General features: G+C 38.1%; 2 protein-coding genes across 6 annotated transcripts in view; one reads left to right on the plus strand and one right to left on the minus strand.

Annotated features, from left to right (window-relative positions):
* Positions 1–7,154, minus strand: part of LOC106880343 (UBX domain-containing protein 4) — a 33,987-nt gene extending 26,833 nt beyond the window's left edge. The window contains exon 1 of the mRNA XM_014930226.2: positions 6,972–7,154. The gene's annotated coding sequence lies outside the window, so the exon portion shown is untranslated. The remainder of the gene's footprint in view (positions 1–6,971) is intronic.
* Positions 1–15,002, plus strand: part of LOC106880342 (stAR-related lipid transfer protein 3) — a 68,701-nt gene that overhangs the window by 5,599 nt on the left and 48,100 nt on the right. The window contains exon 1 of one of the 5 annotated variants that reach the window (XM_052966535.1): positions 4,492–4,510. The exons of 1 other annotated variant lie outside the window; for it this stretch is intronic. The gene's annotated coding sequence lies outside the window, so the exon portion shown is untranslated. Of the gene's footprint in view, positions 1–4,491; positions 4,511–5,153; positions 5,425–15,002 lie in introns of those variants that run through there. 3 more of the 5 variants (XM_052966534.1, XM_052966533.1, XM_014930225.2) reach the window with 3 other exon arrangements.

Below are 15,002 nucleotides of genomic sequence, written 5' to 3' on the forward strand. Positions count from 1 at the left end.
TCAGCAGTCACAGCCCATGTTTTACTGCCATGTAGCATGGCTGTTCGTACACATGCGTCATACAGTCTGCCTTTTACTCTGAGTGAGAGTCCGTTTGTCGCCAGCAGAGGTAAGAGCTCTCTAAACTTTGCTCAGGCTATTCTTATTCTAGCAGCTACACTTTCAGCGCACCCACCCCCACTACTAACTTGGTCACCCAGATAGCGGAAGCTATCGACTACCTCTAGTTTTTCTCCCTGGAATGAGATAGAAGTTGTTTCCTGTTTGTTTACAGTGTTTATTGCACCTGAACATCTGCCACATACAAAAACTAACTTCGTAGTTAATCTCATGTACATACTAATCTATATACAGTCTTATCCTTTCACTTGTATAGAGTCTGGTGCAACCCCCTCAGCTTACCAGCCCTGGTCAAACCATCCAACCTATGCCAGCATGGACAATGGACATTAAATGATGATACATTCAGATGGACAGACCAAATATACTCAACAATATAACTACCCATGTATATATAAAATCACACTCTAGCATACTCCAGTATGCAGTTCATGATCCACTTTAAGCCCCAGATCCAGTGTAGGGAAGGCTCCATATGTGGTGTAGTGTAAATAATAACACAAAAGGGCTGGGGTTTCCTACAGCTGTTTCACATGAGTTTTTTTTTTATTGATGAACAAATCAATTACATCATGAAAAAAACTGTTTTCTTCAGGTGAATTAAAATTAAAATCCAAAATTCAACGTTTGGGATTTTGCTCAGAAAGACTATAGAATGTATTTTGACTCTCTCATCACCATTACTGAGATTTGCAATTGATTTGATCATCAACAAAAAAAAATCATGTGAAACAACTGTAGTAAACCTCAGCCCATTTGTGTTATTATTTATGCATATATATATTTATATCTATCATCATCAACCTTTAACATTTGTTTTCTCTGCTGGCATAGATTGAACAGTTTGGCCAGAGCTGACAAGCTGGAGAGCTGCATCAGGTACCAGTCTGATTTGGCTTAGTTTCTACAGCTGGATGCCCCTCCTAACACCAATTGTGTGCTGGGTACTTTTAATGTAGCACTGGCATGAGTGCTTTTACGTGACACCGGCACAATTGCTTTTTATGTGACACCTGTTTTATATATCATCATCATCATCATCATCGTTTAACGTCTGCTTTCCATGCTAGCATGGGTTGGATGATTTAACTGAGGACTGGTGAACCAGATGGCTACAGCTGGATGCCCTTCCTAACGCAAACCACTCTGAGAGTGTAGTGGGTGCTTTTACGTGCCACCAGCACGGAGGCCAGTCAGGCGGTACTGGCAACGGCTACGCTCAAAATGGTTTATTTTATGTGCCACCTGCACAGGAGCCAGTCCAGTGGCACTGGCAACGACCTCGCTCGAATGTTGATGATGATGGTGTGTGTGTGTGTGTGTGTATATATATATATATATATATATATATATATATATATATATATATATATATATATATATATATATATATATATATACAACATATACAACATACACATATATAAATATGTGTTTGTGTTTGCAATTACTTCGTTGTTAGTGAAGTCCATAAAAATGGGGTAACTCTGAAGATGATGTCCACATCATCGTCATCATTTAACATCCATCTTCCTTCTGGCATGGATTGTATGGTTTGACAGGAGCTGGTAAGCCAGAGGATTGCACCAAGCTCCACTGTCTGTTTTGGAATGTATTTTTGTTTTACTGGTGGATGCCCTTTCTGATGCCAGTCACTTTACAGAGTGGACTGGGTGCTTTTTAGGTGGCACCAACACCAGTAAGGCCTCCAAGTAACTCCCAAGACAAGGATCCTTCAACTAAGAAGGGGAGTGGTTTCATGCCAGGTGATGAGAAGCTAGAGTTTGACAGTGGGAAATAGTGGGAGTTAAGGAAACAGAGAGCCAAGAAATGTGAGAGAGGGGGAGTGAGAAAAAGGAAGAAAAATGAGAGGAGGAATAAAAGATAGAGTAAGAGTCATACAAAATTTAGATACATACCTACTATAAGGTGAGCACAAGGGTGTACATACACCACTATATATATAAATGGAGCAAAAGCACAATAGAGGACATTAAAACATTCGGACAGATAGACGATACAAAGGGGGACATGAGAAACAACAATTAGAAGGACAGGCGAAAAAAGATGGGTCATTCGTGGCTTTCTTTCCTCAGTCAAGTTCCAGAAGTCACGACCATTTCCGGCAGTTACACTTGAGATGGTTCAATCTGGTTGCCCCCCCAAAAAGTCTAAGCTAACGCACTAGAAAGCTAGCGAATATACAAGTTCAGGGAGTGAAGCAGGTAAAATTCAGGCTATGTATGTTTCTTAACTAGCAGACTGTTTGATGTAGTTGTTTGTAAATAGTGAATAGTGAATGTCCCCAAGCAATCTTCGGGTTCTGAGCACAGGGCCTATACAAGTTACAGATATATATCCAAGAAAGTTACGGGTTGTGAATCCAACCCACTAAGGGATAATATCTATCCAATATACTGCTAGAAGAATACCCAATTATTATTACACTAGTGTTTTTTCATTGCATGACAATTACATTACCAAGTGCAATAAATGAGTAAGGGTAAAAAGTTATTTTACCATTATGTAAATTGACATAATATAATGTCTATAAGTTGATGAATACCACCTATTAATCCCCTCCATTTTCTTATTGTTATATATATATATATCATCATCATCATCAGTCCATTTTCCATGCTGGCATCGGATGGATGGTCTGCTGAAGAGCTGCCCAGGCTCCATGTCTGTTTTGGCATGGTTTCTACGGCTTGATGCCCTTCCTAATGCCAACCACTTTACAGAGTGTACTGGGTGCTTTTAGACGACACCAGCACAAGTGCATTTATGTGGCACCAATACAGATGCTTTTTACGTGAAACCAGCATCCACGAGCCCACAGGATTAGGAATGCTCAGCTGGAGAGGGATGCAAGGGACAAGCTTGTATGCAAAGACATCCACGCTTTTACTTAGCTATATATAGGCTGTGTGGTAAGAAGCTTGCTTCCCAACCACATGGTTCTAGTTCAGTCCCACTACATGGCACCACAAGCAAGTATCTTTTACTATAGCCTCAGGCCAACCAATGCCTCGTGTGAGGATTTGGCCGACGGAAACTGAAAGATGCGTGTAATTTTCATATGTGTATGTGTGTCTGTTTTTGTACCCCACTACCTCTTGATAATTGGTGTTAGTGTGTTTAGATCCCCATAACTTAGCAGTTCAGAAACAGAGACCAATAGAATAAGAACCAGGCTTTAAAAAATGAGAAATAAGTATAGGGGCTGATTCATTCGACTTAAAATTCCCCAGCATGCCCACAGTCTAATGACTGAAACAAGTAAAAGATATAATATATATATAGAATAGAGTAGGAAAGATCCAGGCTACATATGTTTTCATAGTGAGTGAAACCTTGGAAGTGGTAAAAATCCAAGTGAGGTGTATACCGCTGGCTACTCTTCAGGCCAAGGATATATTCTGATTGAATCTTCCTTGCAGCAATGTAACCACATACAGGCTCTGTCGTTGGTCTGTCTCAGTAATAATTTTGTTGTTATTTAGCCTCAAATCAACCCTGATACAGCAAACCTATCATCAAAGACATTCCTGCCTTCAGCAAACCATCTTTTTAGGGATAATCTATGACATTACGTCCAATGGGTGTGGGATTTAGGTAGGGGGGATACTTTGGCTGCTATTTTTAGCGTGTCGAGCGACCAAGTAGAGGCTCTTTCATTGGTTTGAACCTGGAAGTTGTTCGCAAACAGCAGCAGTAATTTTCTTCAGCCGAATACACGTCATTGATTGGTTAAAATTACCCAAATACGACAACTTTAACATGAAATAACTTCTAAAATACAAATTTTGTCAAAAACGTTAAGAGACACATTGTACCAGTATCCATAGTTTCAAAGTGTTTAGTTAAAAAAGATAATAATTAAAAAATCTGTCCACCAAATGGAATAGATCCCTTTGGATTCTGTAGAATGTTCATGTGAAAGCCATCAACACTGCCATGGAAAGTTTTTTATCTTTTCTTTTACATTCAGTCATTAGACTACGGCCATTCTTGGGCACCGCCCTGAGGAATTTTTTGTCGAATGAATCAAATCCCAGGACTTATTTTTCTTTTTAACCCTGGTACTTATTCTACCAGTGTCTTTTGCTGAACCGCTAAGTTAATGGGACGTAAACACACCCACAACAGTTGTCAACCTGTGGTGGGTGACAAACACACACATGTGTATGTATGTATGTATGTATATATATATATATATATACGACAGACTTCTTTCAGTTTCATTCTACCAAATCCACTCAAGACTTTGGTCGACCGTCCATGAGATGAATACAGTGAACAGACAGGATTGCGAGAATAATATCCAAATGGTTACGAATTGTATGACTACAATATACACACACATCTATATGTACAATTAAAAACGGTGAGGACCTAGATACATCAACAATAATATTTCTGTTCGCTGATAACATAATGTCCTATCCATCCATCCATCCAGTTGAACGACTTGCCCTGACCAATTCAACTCTGCCATGTCGATATCCTGATCAAAAACGAACTCAATCCTATGGTGTTACAAAGGTAATGTCAACATTTTGGGTGACTTAAACGTAGATACAATCAGAATCTAAAGCGAAGTTTCCTGTTTAACGCGCCTGATGAGTTAATAATTAACAGTGAGTGTGTTCTTTTGAATAATTTCTTGTTTAAATGCCTTTGATGACATTAATTTTAGATTCTGATAGTAACTATGTTTAAATCACACAAGGTGTTGGACATTACCTTTGTACCATCATGGGACTGAGTTCGTTTACTGTATATACATTGTTTCTATAAATAAAAACAAATATATATGTATTTCATGACACAAATTATATTTTATCAATTGTCTATCCTCTAGGAAAACATTTCGTTTTATTTATTTCCTAGCTTTCACATCCTGTTTGCGGTGAAATATTTTATAATGTAATCCAATCATCCCTTCACCACTCACATGTTTGTGAGTATGTGTAACTTATCTATACGGAGCTTGAACATTCCTCATTAAGTTGTTTGTTGGTGGTGACCCTTGAATCTATCACATGTTGCACGAGATAGTGTGTAAAGTCTTTATCTCCCACCGCTATTATCTAATTCTCCACCCTGAGAGGTGTCCTGTATAAAATTTGTTCAGATATTTAATCCTGGACTAACGATGGCTAAAATCTATCGAAGTTACTCAGTCATGACTATTTATAGCTTGTTATGAATTCGTTTGGTTTATTTTTCGTTAATTTCATCTGATGCTGGCAAAGATATTTACCAGTTGTTATGTTGCATACACATTAACTTAACACAGTAAGTTTGGATTTGAGTTTCTGTTTTTTGTGTGTTTTCGACTAATATTAGGTTTTTCATTTGTACATCATATTTAGTTTTACGTATAACTAACTACTGATTGTCGTATTTCATTACTCCACTACTTTGTCAAATGCGTGGACCAGATTTTGACATCTAACCTACGAACCAGCAACTAGGAGAGAAATTAACAGCAACCAAAACAAAAGAGTATTCAAACTGCTTCAAGTCCTTGACATGAAATTACTGCCTATATGATACAATGAGTTATATATATATATATATATATAGCTGTGTGGTAAGGAGCCTGCTTACCAACCACATGGTTCCAGGTTCAGTCTTCTTCTATAGCTTTGGGCCGACCAAAGCCTTGTGAGTAGACGGAAACTGAAAGAAGTCCGTCATATATATACATATATGTATGTATATGTTTGTGTGTCTGTGTTTGTCACTTGACAACCGATGCTGGTGTGTTTACGTCCCCCGGTTCGGCAAAAGAGACCGATAGAATAAGTACTAGGCTTACAAAGAATAAGTCCTGGGGTCGATGTGCTCGACTAAAGGCGGTGCTCCAGCATGGCCGCAGTCATGAGTGAAACAAACAAAAGAAAACGTATATATCTACATACATATACACTGACATATGTATGTGTGTATGTATATATATATATACATACTGGACTTATTCTTTGTAAGCCTAATATGCTGAAAAGTTCCTGGCTTTGGGTGAAAGAAAATACGGTAAATTTTCAGATTAACACCCGCACGATTTTCACTAGGGTGTTTAGGTTAGGGTTAGGGACGGAATTCCCACCCTAACACCCCAGTAAAAATTGTGCGGGTGTTAATCTGAAAATTCACCGAAAATACAAGAGGATCAGTTAATTATGATTTTATTCAACATATACCCCTCTCAGATTCGCACACTTATTGCAGCAGTACTTCAGAAAGAACTTCGATTAACCAAGATGATAACCCAAATAAACACCCACCGATGTAGGGACTGTTTATCAACTAATTACTTGGATAATCTGTTTGACATGCGTTTTTCAACTCGTGTTGAAGAAAGCCTGTGTTTTCGTAGTTACAAAAACATAGTTTATTTTCCTATAATCTCTTTAAAAAGAAATAACAAATTTATTTCAATATCGCCTTTCCACGCAGACTAGGAAATGCCTTCTAAATGAAATATTAAGACTATGAAAGAAACAACTTCGGAAACTACTTAAAGGGAGAACTTTAGTAATTCCATTGGTTAAGTTGAAGTGACTTGGTCGGGGTTTGAAATCAGACGGTAAAGGGAGATAACCAGTATCATAACTGGTCCGATACTCAACCGATTCTGCTACCCACCTGTCATTGTTTGAAAGGTTCCTAGGATTCGAACATACTTTCTCTGTGTGTGCGTGCGCGCGCGCGCGTTTATTTATATTCGGTATTCTTTCGTTTTTTGATTACAAAGGGAAATTGAAGTGATGGGGAAAATTATCGCAAGCAATCTGCATTAAGCATCAATGAAATGAAAGTGAACTGTGATCATTACTTACTGTATTCCTTTTACTTGTTTCAGTCTTTGGATTGTGGCCATACTGAGGTACTGCCCTCGAAGGATTTAGTCGAACAAATCGACCCCAGTACTTGTTTTTTTTGTTTTTTTAATTTAGTACTTATTCTATCCGTCCCCGTTTTACGAACCTCTAGGCTATGGGGACGTAAACAATCCAACATCAGTTGTCTAAAAGTAGTGAAAGATAAACACAGAGACGGATGTATACATATATTATATACAGGATGTTCAAATAGTCTCTCCGCAGTGAATTTTTTCATCCTACGCATCACCATGGCACTACTTCAAGAGTTTTTCGGTGAACAGATTATTTCCAAAGGACTTTGGCCACCAAGATCACTGCCAGACTTTTTTCTTGGGGAGCAAGTAAAGGACTAGTGTACAAGAATCGCCCGAAAACCATTAAATACTGCGGGGAGACTTTGTGAACACCCTGTATACACACACACACAACAGGCTTCTTTCAGTTTCTGTCTTCTAAATCCATTCACAAAGCTTTGGTTGGCCCAAGTCTGTTATGGAAGATACTTGCCCAAGGTGCCGTACAGTAGGACTGAATGCAAGACCACACGATTGTATAGCAATCTATATAAGTATTTAGTCCAAGCGATATGTTATGAAAAAACTGAATAATTGTTTATAGCAGACAATTCATTATGATATAAAAATGATCGCTTGGATGATTTATTATCAAAATAAGCAAAAGTATTTAGTTTGTAAAGTAATAATGTCTAACACAATCAAAAACTGCATGAATGTGTTGTTTTCATGGTTTTTCTTCCAGCAAAATTCTTGTAGATTTGTTGGAAACAGAACATCTGATGTCCCATGCATGGTGCGATGTCACTCTTTCTTTGTCCTGCATGATTCTAATTCATTCAACCATTTGCATATGTGTGTGTGTGTGTGTGTGTGTGTATATATATATATATATAGAGAGAGAGAGATATAGATATAACTAATGAAAGAGTGTCCGATTATCAATTATGGACAAAAATTTATGGAGATGACCAAATTCTGTTTATCAATTCCACTTTCACTTTGTGATCCTAAAAGAAAAGAATACCATTATCTACATAGTGTATGTGTATCTGAGTTATAGCTTGTTAAAAGTGTAAGTGTAGCTGTGTGGTATGAAGTTTGCTTCCAAACTACAAAGTTTTGGGTTCAGTCCCTTCTACTTTAATTCTAGGCTGACCAAAGCCTTGTGAGTGGATTTGGTTGATGAAAACTGAAAGAAACCTATCGTGTGTGTGTGTGTTACTATGTCCTTGCCTTCACATCGCATGATAATTGTAAACGAGTGTCACCATCATGCAAGTGTTGTCCTTCATTTCTAGTCTACCATGAAAAATGTCTGGCCATGGAGAGATACTACATTGTTTGAAAACAGGTGGAGGTTGGTAACAGGAAGAGCATTCAGCTGTAGAAAATCTGCCTTTTATGACATGTAGAAATGTTTCTTTTTTTGTTTTGCTTTTTTTGTTTGTTAATTCCTTCTAACTACCATAAATTAAATGTTGATTTAAAATTATGCACAAGTCATTAAATTTAGCAGCAATATTTTTTAGTGAATATCTCAGTTTGGTATATTCATGCCATTCCAGTGACATAAATATAAATCCACTGATGTGCAGTTTGATTTCCTTGGCAGTCAAATTATCTGCTGACTAACCTTCTCTTATGTTAACCTATGGCATCATTATCTGTACCAATCAACTGTCACAATAATCTGTTTATCAACCTAGGCTTAGTGGTACCCACAGATGTTCCTGTGTCATCACCTTGCAGATCAATCAATAACTTAGACTGGATGTTGCATTAGCAAGTATTGCTAAGTCATTTAAATCAAGGAAGTGACTGGCAGCACTGGTCAAACAGTCCAACCTATACCAGATGGAAAACAGACCTATGATGATTATGATGATGTACCTCATGTAAGTCTAGCTGAATGAAGAGGTCTGTTGGTTCCTGTTGTTGCAACAGATATCAAAAGTAATATGAGCTGTTGTTAAAGTGCAGTCCAGTGAGTTTGTAGTAGTTCTTGATTTAGCTTGGTCAGCTGGAAGCATGATTGTGAAGCTGGTGGTGAGAAATTGAAGTAAACATGCTGAACCCATGTTTGTTCTGCTACAGCTGATATGAGTTGCCTGGTAAAAATCTGTAATGTAATTTGGTGCATCGTAGGTGGTCTACAATGGCTGTTATGAGACAATCAGCAATCTAGCCACTAGAGAACAGCTCTATTTTTGTTGCAGCCAACTGCCAGCCACTTCCTTGATTAGTAATACTTACTAATACAACATCCAATCTAAGTTATTGATTGGTCTGCAAGGTGATGACACAGGAACATCTGTGGGTACCACTAAGTCTAGGTTGATAAACAGATTATTGTGACAGTTGATTGGTACAGATAATGATGCCATAGGTTAACGTAAGTGAAAGTCAGTCAGCAGATAATTTGACTGCCAAGGAAATCAAACTGCACATTAGTGGATTTATATTTATGTCAATGGAATGCTATGAATATAACAGGCTCCAGTCTGATTAGGCATTGTGTCTATGACTGAATGCCCTTCCTAACGCCAACCACATTACAGAGTGTACTGGGTGCTTTTACATGGCACCAGCACCAGTGCTTTTTATGTGGCACTCATACAGGACTCTTGCAGGCCAATCCTCTTCACCAGGGAGAGTGGCCTTAATACTTCTGCAGCTGAGTACAGGTCTTCTTGAGTACAGCAAGGCACCAGGTATCTCAGTCCTTTGTCATCTCATCTGAAGGGTTCAGTGACCTGAGGTTATTCTTCAGTCCTTCATCCCATGTGTTCCTGGGTTTCCCTCTTCTATGTGTTCCATCTACCTTGAGAGATCGGTTCTTCTTTATGGAGCTGTCACCATCCATCTGCATCACATGACCAAACCAGCATAGTCCTCTCTCTTGCACACTGCATCTAATTCCTCTTATGCCTAACTTCTCTCTCAATACACTAGCTCTCTGTCAAACATGTACACTTACATTACACATCCAACAGAGCGTACTAGCTTCATTCCTCTCTAACCTTTGCATGTCCTCTGCAGTCAGGGTTATGTCTCACTACCATGTCTCACTGCGTGATCTTAAGCTGAATAAATACATAAAGCAGCAACTCGTTTTCATGCACACACACAAAACCACCCAAAAATACACACACGCACATATGCACAATTCTCTCAGTGCATTTGGTACAGTGTTTGATGATCAAACACAGACATTATAGGTTCAAATAGATCCCTTAGTTTTGTCTTGTCAAAGACTTGGTCACACTTTTAGAGCTAATACATTAATAAAATGCATCCAGTACACTCCTAAAGTGGTGGGGTATTAAGACATCCACACCAAAAGAAAATGTACAAGTGAGACATGGTCTCCTGCCTACACTTAAGAGGGCAATAACCCCAAACAGGACTTGACTTGCAATATGACAACTTGCCTGACCCATACTCTCCCAGATATGGTCAGGAAACCAATTCTCAATTGTTCATTTTCTTTTTCTGTAGTTTTTACAGCTAGAGGCCCTTTCTACTTCACAGAATGTACTGGGTACATGTTATTGTGGCATCAGCACTAGTGAGATTGACTTGTACACAACTATACAAAAGGGAGTCCTCACTGCTCTGTATTGTCTCTCGTCGTAGTAATGTGACTTATAGAGTAGGTAGATAAGAGGGTGATCACAGAAAATGAACTAGGATGAAAGAGGGAGAAAAAAAGAGTGGATATGAATGGGAAAAGTGAGTAGTTGAAATGAAACTGTGAAAAGGAGAGAAAAATTGGAATGACAATGCTCGAGAAGCAATGAAGTAGAAGTAATGCAGTAGAAACAGAGAATAATGAGAAAAGCAATAATCCTTTCTACTATAGTTACAAGGCCAACAATTTCAGAGGAGGGTTAAGTTGATTACATTGACACCAGTCTGGTTCTTATTATATCAACCCTGAAAGGATGGAAAGCAAAGTCAACCTTAGCAGCATTTGAACTCAGAATGTAAGGACAGACAATGTGCCACGAAGTATTTTGTCTGGTATGCTAATGATTCTGCCAGCTCACTGCCTTATTGAAAGAAGCAATAATAGTGTAATGTGAGAGACAGAAAGTGAGTGATGGATGATTGTAGAAATACTGTTAGGAGAATGTGATTTATATCAGTAATAGGTTGCCTGGAAGAGAAGTATAGGCTATCAGTATAGAAGGGGTGTTAGTGTTAGCTTGAAAAGGAGAGTATGACTGGCTCATTGAGAGCAAAAAAGAGTGATGGCAAGCAACGCAAGAAGGTAACTGAGGAAGTGAATCAGATGCTAAAGATTTAATGCAAATTCTTGTTATTCAGGCATTGTGATGAGAGAGAGACACTGTTAGTAGCAACATATTTGTAAGTAAGGACAAGAGGTTAAGTGGTGGATCATCATAGAAATGGTTAGTGGTGTAGAGAGTGCACTGGCTGGCATGGTGAACAAATAGGAAATGAGGGTATCAAATAGGCTAGATGTGTGGAGCAGATGGAGTATTAGCAGGTACAAAATGACAAGACACCCTGTTGTAGATATATGTTATCCCAACCTTCTTTCCTACACTTATTTACATATGTTTTTCCATGCCTGCACATGTGGATGAGTGATTTCTAGCACCACATGTTGCCTCTCATTACAGTTCTTTCTCACCTCCCTCATGAGATGGAGCATTTTGTAATCATTCTTTACCACTTCAGTCTTCCTTTTCCACAAGTTCCATTTACTTTGCACATTTTGCACTTCCTTATACAGTTGTCACCTTCCTTGCCCATCCCATACCCATTTCGGTGTTACCTTTTCCATGCATAATATATCTGATTCCTTTTATAGTCAGTTTTTCTCTCAGCTCATTTGTGTTCTGTTGTTTATGCATGCTAACATTCACTCAATGAAACATGCTTGCTTTATTTCTTTCTAGTTTTCATAATTCTTTTATTGGCGGATAATGTAATCGTTCTCTGAACTTTTTCAAACCTGTTCTTTCTCTGGCTACTGCACTTTAAGAATATCTGCTCCATTTACTAAATAGGTTACTTAGGCAACAAAATCTATCAATTCTTTTGGTAGATTGTCTAGATATTTAAGAAAATCTATTTTCAAAGTCCTTTTAGTGCTTATTACTCACATGTACTTTTTGCAATTAAAGTCTGCCTTCTCTGTCAACCTGCCTGTGATTTCACTGCATGGCTTATGCATCCATTGTGCACAGAAAGTGCACCACATGGAATTTCTAATTACTTTTCTGCATACTAAGCAAGGTCATTTCCCTGATGGTCACATAGTCCTGTCTTCTTTCCTATATACTAAAACTTTAGTTATTGCTAGGTTTATTTTAAGGCTTTCAATTCTAGGTTTTGTTTCCCTCTCTGGAATTTCTTCTCTAAGTCTTCTACAGATTCTGCTAAAAGAACTATGATATCAGTCTATAGGAATCCTTATGGACAATCAGATTTAAACTCCCCTGTTATGGCTTGAGTGACTATAATAAACAGGAAAGTGTTGAATACTGAGCTTTACTGGGTTCTGCCTTCATGCTAAATTCATTGCTGAACTTATTGCTAACTCTCAACATGCTGACTACCCCTCGGTACATGGCTTGTGTGGCCCTCACAAACTGTTTGTCTATCCCTCACTTCCATAGCAACCACAAGACCACAGAGTGAGGGTCCTGGTCAAAAGCCTTTTCAGGGGCTTACTCTTCACCAAATACTTCCCCTGCAGTTGCTTCTCTGAGAAGATGGCATCAATAGTTCCTCTTCTTGGTTCAAAGCCAAACTATCTTGTGCCTGCTAATCCTGTTCCTAGCTAATTTTGTAATAACTTTTTCTGTAATTATCATTCGAGCGAGGGCATTGCTAGAGCTGCTGGACTGGCTCCTGTGCAGGTGACACATAGAAACACCATTTGAGCGTGGCTGTTACCAGTACCATTTGACTGGCCCTCTTGCCGGTGGCACGTAAAAGCACCCACTACACTCTTGGAGTGGTTGGCGTTAGGAAGGGCATCCAGCTGTAGAAACACTGCTAGATCAGATTGGAGCCTGGTGCAGCCATCTGGCTCACCAGTCCCCAGTCAAACCGTCAAACCCATGACAGCATGGAAAGCGGTCGTTAAACGATGATGATGATGATGATGATTATGTGTATATATATATATATATATATATATATATACATACATATATATTGAGTATCTTACAGTTTCCATTTACAAAGTTTGGGTTGGCCCAGAGCTATAGTACAAGACATTTGTCCCGATTTCCAAGCAACAGGAATGAACCTGAAACCATGTGGTTGGGAACAAACTTCTTAAAGCACATGACCACTCCTGTACATGTGTGTGTGTGTGTGTTTGTGTTTGTGCGTATAACTCCTTAACAAACTTGTAGGCCATTGTGTATTCTATTTCATCTCTATGTCATTCACCTCTTTGCACTTATTACATTCTCTTTTCCTTTGTCTGTATATATTATCTCTGTGTAATATTTTCTTGAGGTCAAAATTGAAACCTCACATCATATATATATGATTGTGCTGAAAAGTTTCTAACTTTGGATAAAAGAAAATACAGGAGAATCAGTTAATTATGATTTTATTCAACATATTCTCCTTTCAGATTCACACACTTATTGCAGCAGTTCTTCAATTTTTCTAAGCCTTGCAAATGAACTGGGGAGGCCATTCACTATACCCTTAAAGCCAGGAACTTTTCAGCCCCACCCCCACCTAAACAATTTATAGTGATGAGTAAAGCTTGTTACAGTTAAATTGATACATGAACCAGGTCAAAAATGTAGATAAAACTACAAAAGTGTTTCAATTATTTTTATCTCAGATGTTTCTTGTTTGGCTGCACCTGTAGAAATTTTAAAGTGTAATGTAAATCTTAAAACTTGGTGTATTCATATAAATTTCAACAATTTCAGGACAATGATTACTTTACAAAACTACCCCAATATGCCAAATCTGAAATCAATTGAAAAGTGGCAACCAAACAGAAAAATCCTTTATCTCTTCCTGTCATATTTATAGATATCTGTTGTTTTAGATCAGAGGTCACTAAACTTTTTCCATAGTGGGCCAGATATAGCTAAAAGAATGCCAAGTGCAGGCCGGATAAATATTTTGTTCAATTCAGTACAATATAGAATACACTGAATGTACACAAAAAATAAAAACAGTCATCCTATTTATTTATCATCATCATCATCGTTTAACGTCCACTTTCCATGCTAACATGGGTTGGACGATTTGACTGAGGACTGGTGAAACCAGATGGCCACACCAGGCTCCAATCTGATTTGGCAGAGTTTCTACAGCTGGATGCCCTTCCTAATGCCAACCACTCTGAGAGTGTAGTGGGTGCTTTTACGTGTCACCCGCACGAAGGCCAGTCAGGTGGTACTGGCAATGAAAATACACAAAATAATAAAAACAATAAACATATTTTAATAATACCAAAATATTACCAATTTAGAATTTTTAGAAACAGTGCACACATAGCTGAATTGCATAAAATGTAAGCAGCACAAAAGTTTTGCTTCCAAAATATCAACATTTGCTTTATGATTGCTGCAGCCAACCATAAGAATTGCTTTCAAATGTTCATCAGTGAACCTTGTTCAATGTATTGACTTCACTCACTTCATTTTTGAAAGAAGTTGCTCACAAACATAAGTTGTTCCAAAAACTGAGGCCATACCTGAGGCAATTTTTTTCAATTTTGAAAACTCATCAGGAGGCAAGCAGCAATAAAATTCAATGAGTTTTCCTTCTCTGTGCTTCTCTTTCAACAAGGTATTAGCTTACAAGTCAATAAACTCCAGTTGTAGTTCAGTTGGCATGTTATCAAGATTACAGCCAAAGGGATTCTCAAACAAAAGAATTTCATTCTCAATTCTGTCAAGATCTGAAAATCTTTGAGAAAAATGCTTATTTAAGTCCTGATTAATTTTTTCCA

Source organism: Octopus bimaculoides, chromosome 3 (genome assembly GCF_001194135.2).
Source record: "Octopus bimaculoides isolate UCB-OBI-ISO-001 chromosome 3, ASM119413v2, whole genome shotgun sequence".
NCBI lineage: Eukaryota > Metazoa > Mollusca > Cephalopoda > Octopoda > Octopodidae > Octopus > Octopus bimaculoides.